Source organism: Cygnus olor, chromosome 7 (assembly GCF_009769625.2).
Source record: "Cygnus olor isolate bCygOlo1 chromosome 7, bCygOlo1.pri.v2, whole genome shotgun sequence".
In the NCBI taxonomy this organism is placed as follows: domain Eukaryota; kingdom Metazoa; phylum Chordata; class Aves; order Anseriformes; family Anatidae; genus Cygnus; species Cygnus olor.
Genome location: NC_049175.1, coordinates 3927370 through 3934991, shown reverse-complemented (window position 1 = coordinate 3934991; position 7622 = coordinate 3927370). Strand labels below are relative to the sequence as shown.

The 7622-nt window shown below is 42.4% G+C and overlaps 1 long non-coding RNA gene across 1 annotated transcript; it reads right to left on the bottom strand.

Moving 5' to 3' along the window:
- Window positions 1–286: 286 nt before the first annotated feature.
- Window positions 287–5854, bottom strand: LOC121073370. Its single transcript, XR_005821654.1, has 3 exons — window positions 5208–5854; window positions 3185–3262; window positions 287–833 (listed from the first exon to the last, which is right to left on the bottom strand). It is a non-coding gene; the product is annotated as an uncharacterized LOC121073370 (long non-coding RNA).
- Window positions 5855–7622: the final 1768 nt, after the last annotated feature.

Sequence of the window (7622 nt, the reverse complement as noted above, 5' to 3'; positions counted from 1 at the left end):
TGGCATCAGAGGAAAACTCCTGATAATCAGATGTTGCTTAGGCAGCGTTCAGCTAGGCAGTGCGTGCATATGAGCGAAAGAGATGGAGATACAGGCAGACACTGCAGTGAGTGTGTGTGGCTGCAAACAGTGGGAAATGTTTGTGTGTGTACATTTGTGTGTATGAGAAAACACATGAGCAAAACTGAGCTGCTCCAGTGAGCATTTTGTGTGTGTCTTTAAGAGAAGGCAAAGAGAAGCAGCCAAGGGAGAGAGTCTGAAAAGAAGAGGAAGGAATGACCAGGTAATAGCATGGCTGGAATAACAGCAGTGCAAGGTAAGAGATCTAGGCATCAGGGAAATCATTTAAAAACCATATTGATTTGCTTCAGAGGTCAGAAAAAGCAGATGCACTCGCTACTGTAGAAAGGCTCTGGCAGCAGCCACAGCCTCTTGTTTTCCTTTTCTTTTTTTTTTTTTTTTTTTGTTTTCCTTTCTTTTTACTTGACGTGGAGTCACTGAAAGACTGTGATGCAAAACCAACACAGGCCGTCTCCTTGCCGCCTCCACCTCTCCCCCTGGACCAGGAACGACAATCTCCGCATGCCCGCAGAAGGGACGCGCACCCAGCGAGGGCAGGCGAGCCCTCAGGCAGCAGGGAGAGCGCGAGAGGGAAGGAGGGAGGGGAAAGGATCAATGGCTGAACAGCAGCTCTGGCCGTTTCCCGTAGCTCTGATGCCGTGATGAGCTGCAGAGCATTGGAGCCGGCTGCTGCAGGAAAGGCACACATCCGGTCCATCCATCCATCCATCCGCCGGCATCCCTGGGTTGGGAAAGGCTTCCGCAGCACCAGTCTGCAATGGTGTAAAGCAAAGTTACAAAGGGAAGGCGGATCAAACACTGTGTATTCCTCCTTGCATCTAGAATATTGAAGGGAAATGGGACACGACATAAGAAAATGCGGAGTTTCAATCATTGTGCAGGAAATTCTACATTTTGGAGAAAAAAGGGGGGTGTTTTGTTTACGTGTAAATACTGTCAGGTTTTTCTTCAGTGGCTGCAGTGAAGAAAGCACTGGGCCTTGCTCTTTAGAATTGTGCATCTACATTAATCCAGCTGGTCCTTCATGTATTTGTGCAGTGATACAACTGTAGAATTAATACAGAGACACTGTAGCTGAGATGTTCAAAACATCGCTTTTCCAGGAAAAGCAAGTACGTGGGAGGACCTGGCCCTGGTGGCTTGTCCTGAGACCCAGAGAAAGCTGCTCCCGAGGCCACGTTTCGGAATATCCCTCAGATTCAGACTTTTCCCATTCAATCATCTTATTCACTGCCAATGACAGTTTCAGAGTCACAGAGATCATTGCCAAATTCAAGTCAAACTTCTTGAACAGTTATAGCTATATAGTTTGACATGTTCTAAGATGTAAAATTTTTCACTTTGCATATAAAATGAGCTAGACTTCACAACAGCTGGGGTAAGGAGCACTCAGGAATATTTCTCTAAGAGTGGAACTGGGGCATTTCTTATTTGATTCTGAAACCATTTTATTTCTCCTTGAAAAAAACACTAGTGCATTACTGAATGAAAAAAATCAGTAACTCCCCTAACTCATTCTGCCTTAGCTGCTGTCCCATCCCGCCTGTTTTCACACCAAGAACCTCAAGTGTAACCACACAGGATTGCATGTGTCATTTAGGTTTTTCACTGGCTTGCTCCTTCCTGAACATCTGCTTGAGGCACTGTCTGATTTGTATGAATTATGAGTTAGGCTTATAGCAGGTCATAAAATTTCCATCAGAAGAGTTTTCCTAAAGAAAATAGTTTGCAAGTATATGGAATTCTTTGTAAAAATATAAAATTCCATTTTTCATAGAAAATGGGAATTCTGTTCAAATGTAATATACACTTTCACTGAAGATGTGTAAAAACATATATATATATATTTTATATATATATATATTGCAAATAGGAAAAAAAAAAAGCTCCATCATGTTTTCAGTGATAAAATAACTAACAATGTCCTAACCAGCACTAGTTTTTAATTTTTAAAATATATATATAATATTTGTTAGAGTGATGAGTGTAACTCCAGAGGTAACTCCCTTGGCCTCAGTGAAGTTACTTCATTTACGCTGTTGTAAATAAGATTGAAATCTCAGGCTATGTGTCTGGTTCTTGTGATGACTATCTTAGCCTTGTAGGTACATTAAAAAAAATAAAATAAAAAATAAAAAAAAAAACATGAGATTTGACGGATTTTTGGGTCAGGAGTATTGTGAAGAGTCTTAACTCCCTGTGGATTTGGTTCCAGTACAGCTGGTCCAGAAGCCATTGAAATGTGGGAATTTATTATTAAAAGTAAGCACATAAATACAGTTAAGTACTTAAAAATAATTTACAACTATATTTTATCAGCTGTAATTTCAAAATCAGTGTCACACAGAACACAGGGCTCAGTTTTAAAGGGTAGGGTCCATTTCTTCTAGTATATTAGACGTATCCTAAAATATCTTTAGACTCTGTGGACAGGTGACTTGAACACCAATGTCTGAAAATGGACTTTAAAAATCTTCAGATATATTTTAGGCTTCAGACATATTTTCTCTTTCCCATTAAAAAACAATAACCTTTGCTTTAAATAAAGGAACAAAATATCACCACAAGATAGGGCGAACATCTGGCCTTCAGAAGCTGGGAGCCATTCCCACTGAAGCCAAAGGCAGGGCACAGAGTCTTTTTGTTCACAAAGTACTTCAGTATTTGAGTTATGAGTTAATGGTAGTTCCACTGCATGAATTCAACGTAGAGAAATTAGGTATCTAAATGCAAACACTGCTTGCTATTTTAAACCCAGCTGGTTTGCAGGCCAGAGCATTTTATCTGCAACTATCAGTTGAAGCATCGTGGCTGTTGCACTGCTTTGGGTTGGCAGGTATAGACTTGAGCAGGAACTCCCGTGATCAACTTTTAATGCCCCCCCCACCCCCCCCCCCCAGGCAGTGCCCAAAACTTTAACACTGATAAAAAACTAATTGTGAGTGATTCTGGTTTTGACGTCAAATAAAGTGAAGAACACAGTAAGAGTGCAAATTCGCCTCAGTGTCAACTCCCTAACTTCAGTGGTATTACACTACAAATAGTTGTAGAGTAGGATTTCTTATATAAGCAATAACACAGTTTGTGTTAAATAAGAAAGTACCTTAAATGATGCCTTGGGCTAAGTAGCTCGTTCAAATCCACAAAATGTTGTTGCAGGTACAATCTCTTCCACACTGGTCTAGGGGAGTATTGAGGCATGTTACTACTCAAACTTTTCCAAGAATTTAAATAATTTCTTTGGTCTAGACCAAACAGTATTTTTAGTAAACTTTATTGGCTAGTTTTCAACACCCCCCACCCCCCCCCCCCAAAAAACAAAACAAACAAAAACACCACCACCACCCCCCCTCAAACCAAACAGAACCTTATTACAGAAATGTCAACTCTGCTCCTGTTCCGTAAACACCTACAATAAACCTGGCCCCCCATCTTAATCATTTTGACCATAGCTCTGTCTTTCTACACATTCTAAAATCATATAGAGAAAATAAATATTGAGATAACTACACTGAAATCGCCTCCCATCCTCCAGATTTAAGAAAAATGTCTACTGTGATTTTTTTCCCCCCCACTAATTGAAACATGCAGTGATAGTATTTATAAAAAAAAAAAAAAGTTAGTTACAGGGCAAAAAGGATTCTATCAAATAATTTTCAGTCGCCTTTGTGAAAAGCAGCACTGCTTGATGAAGCATACAAACAAACAAACAAACCAGATTTTACTTCATCCTAGGGTGGGTGGGGGGGGATCCCCAAACCCAGCTGTGCCCATCTGAGCCTTGCCTTAGAGCATTGCTTCTGTTTTTGTTCCCGCTTACAAGTGGCTGCTGCACTTGAGTTCCGTGCTCAGCTCCTTTTCTGAAGGCAGCCAGCTCTCAGGTGAGCAGAGCCAGAGAACCCGAGGGCCTTCGCTAACATAACGCTTCTGGTGAGCCCCCTTCATTCTCTAGGGACTCCTGGACACCGCGTGCAATCAGGCCAGTGCTACTTGGCTACCTCATCCTCTCTTCCCTGCCCTGTTTCCACCTACCTACTGGGGCCTCTCTCCCCTCTCCCTTTCAATCCAGCCTTCCAGCTCAGCCCCTGAAGACTGGAGACGCAGCTCGCACTGACAGCTGTGCATGCAGAGCTGATTTATTTGGCTGGTGTGGCACTGCGCCAGGGAAGAGGCCGTCTGAATGGTGAAGCTGTTAAGAAACTAATTGCGTGATGAACTGCAGTTACAGTGGAGCCTTTACTGTTTGCTTCATCTAATCACATTTGCTACCAAGGATTTTTCTTGTTTGCCCCTTTTCTGTTGTTTGAATTGGAAGAATACCAGGTTTACAGCAGGGATGAGCTTGGCTGATTGGCTCCAAAGCCTTTATCATTAGCTTGTAGGTCCCTTCATTTGTTAAAAGGCTCAAATAGTGTTGCTGCTGTGTTTCCTTATTTTCTCATCCTGGACTGGGAAGCTTTGAACTTGCCAAGATCTCAGTTCAGAGCTCTGTGTTTGTTCTGCTCATGTTGATGAAGTCACTAATCCCTAAATGAAGGGCAGGGAGCTTTTGGGGTTAGCAATTTCATCATCCTTAACAGAGAAAACAGAATCCCTGACAGCCCAGGTGAGTTAACGAGGAAATTATTTCCCATTGCCTTGTGTTCAGATCTATTTCTGAACAGGGAATCTGAGCTGAAGCCTTGGGTTGCAAAATACCAGCCTGCGAGAAGAACAAAATCAGGGGAGAAAGAACTCTGTGCCACTAGATCACCTTTAATTAGGTCACAATCAACTCCTTTGCAAGCAAAAACACCTCATCGAGCATTTACCTAACTGAAAAGCTGTTCCTACCTCAGAGAGATGTGTCAGTAAGGGACAGACCTAATGATCCGCTGCCTGACCACAGCTTCGATGGGGTCTGTGCCACCCACTTCTGTCTTGTCACAAATGCTTTGCAGCAGCACCAGAAACGTGGCCTGAGATATTTTGCCACCGTGCTTGTACTGCAGGGTTGACACTGTTTGCGTGCAGTTGGTGATAACATTTTTATTTTTGCAAGAATTATGTTGATTTTGCTTATAGATATTGGGTTCAAGTCAACATTGACTCATTCTAAACTTGACAAGCTTCAGGCCAAAACTTACAGTTTCTCCTGACTTCAGTGCAAAACTTGCTCCATGGTCACTGCCTTCCTCTTGGGAAACGTGCTGTGAGCCCATTCCGCTCACTGGTACAGGGGAGCGGTTGCAAATTGCACTGTGGATGTTTTGTAGAGCTTTTTACAGAAGCCATTTTAGAAGTCAGCCTTAGTTACCTGAAAGTTACATAAATAACAGTTACAAGCATGTTCCAAACTTGCCTGCATCATTCAGAATCAGATTCTTAGCTGGTTTTACTCCACCTTTTCCTTTGAATTACAGAAGAACAGAATTACACTGAATCGGGTTGGTCTTTATACCCTGCTCCTTTCCTTTTGAAGCCCACTGACTTTGCTGAGCAGTGAACCAGAGCTGCTAAACTTCAGTTGCTGGGGTTATCTTCTGCCTCCTCATTGACCCACTCAGCAAAGGCGTATTGTACACGAAGGCAGAGTACTTATGGCAGCGTACCTGCGGGGCAGGAGTTGCATGCTGTCAGAAACCAAGGGCTTCAAATGGAGCCTGGCCTTCCTGCTGCTGGTGGGAAGACACAGCAGCCAAAGGAGAAGAGCAGCTGGACCTCAGCACAGAAAGTCACACTGACAATTTTGCTGCATCCTCCCGAAGAACTCAAATCAAAACATTTGTCAGCTAAAATCCCATTTATGGTTCCCCCCCCCCTTCTTTTTTTTCCTCCCTGCACAGATAGAATAACTCTTAAAACTAGATAGACTGCAACTTTCTCAGTCTCCTGAGGTAGCCACTAGTAAGAGCTCTGCAAGTCAAGCAATCTCAGGTTGATGCAAATGGCTATCCTGTTTCGTAATTCATGAATTTCAGCCCAAGCTGGTAAGCCTTCCCAAACCCTAGGCAATTCCCCTTACTCTGCAGGACTGCACTCTTCTCAGCAATAAGGTACAAGATGACTCAGGCAACAGAAACATTTACAAAATGAGGTATTGTTCAGGCAATTTTCAGAGCCTGGATGTCTGAGAAGGAAAGATTTCGGGAGCAAGGATTTCTGGGAAAAGTGGAAGAAAGGGAGCCCAATTACAGTAGGATAATGAACTGATGCTTTCCCTGATATATCAAATCATAAATTATAGTGGAGAGACAGGATTTGTTTGTCCTTGACATTGCACGTTACTGAGCCAGAACTAGTCTGTGATAGTCTGCATGCACTAGAGCTTGTGTGGCTCTCCCTGCCCCATTTGTGAGATTTTCAACTAAAAGAAAGATTATGGACTGATCAATGGGGAAAAAAATACAAAAAAGTCAGGCCAGGAAGGAAACCTATATGCTGCCTGGTGGGATCATGGTAATAGCAGATAAGCTTTGTGGAAGATGAGAACAGTCAGAACATCGTAGTAACTGCAGGAATGAGCTGGTGGCCATGCCCTTTCACTGATTTAAAGGCCTGATTTGAAGAAATCAGATCAATATATTAGATTTAATCTACACAGTAACAACAGTAAAAATTAATGGACATAGAGAAACCAATTTTCTATCACTGATTGGCTGTGTATCACCCCAAGCCCCTGCATAGCTCAACCTGGACTCGCTCCTTACATATCACACTCCCCCAAAAGTTTAGCAACGCTTATCTGTGTGTGTGTGTGCACGTGCTTGGGCAGGGAGTTACTATCTAGCCTCCTTTTTCTTAAAGGCAGTTAGCAGCTAACCCTTTAACACCAGACACCAAATTCAATCATGGAATAACTCTCCTGCAATCAGTGCAATTAGCAGGAATGTTTTGACCCCAGCTTCACCTTCTCTGAAATGCGGTTCCTGGTACAAAGTGTTGCACTACATTTGAGAGCGACATGTTATGCATAACTGGAGGTCAGGATCATCACATGAAGACAAACCAACCCCAAAATAATCGGGAAGTCTTGTATCAGATATTGGTTCAAGACAGAATAAAGACAGAAATAATTTGTACTTTCAGATCTTATTTCTACTTTCTCACTACACAAAACCAATGCAGTGCACCACAGCCCTAACCCAAACATGCCATTACCTAACAACGTAGAAAAGGACAGCCAAAGTGGGGGCACACTAACCAGTGCTGTATGGAAACGTGGATCAATACTTGAATAGAGAGAAACACTTCTCCTCACTGTCATAACCGAAGTTAAAACTTTTTGTTTCATACATATTTTTCTTATGGAAGAGGATTCTCTTTTTTATTCAGGAAACCAAAAAAGTCTTCTGCCTAGGCTTGCACTGCTTCTCTGTAGATACGGACGATCTATCTTATTGCTGGCAGACTAGAAATCTTAACCATGAAGGAAAGGGCTGGATGCTCACCAGACCTACAGCGCTTGTGCGCTGAGTTGATGTCAAGGTGACAAAGTATCTTTTGAGATAACATTATTCAATTTTTGCTCCAAGTATTTCTGGTGTATTCCTTTAAACTAA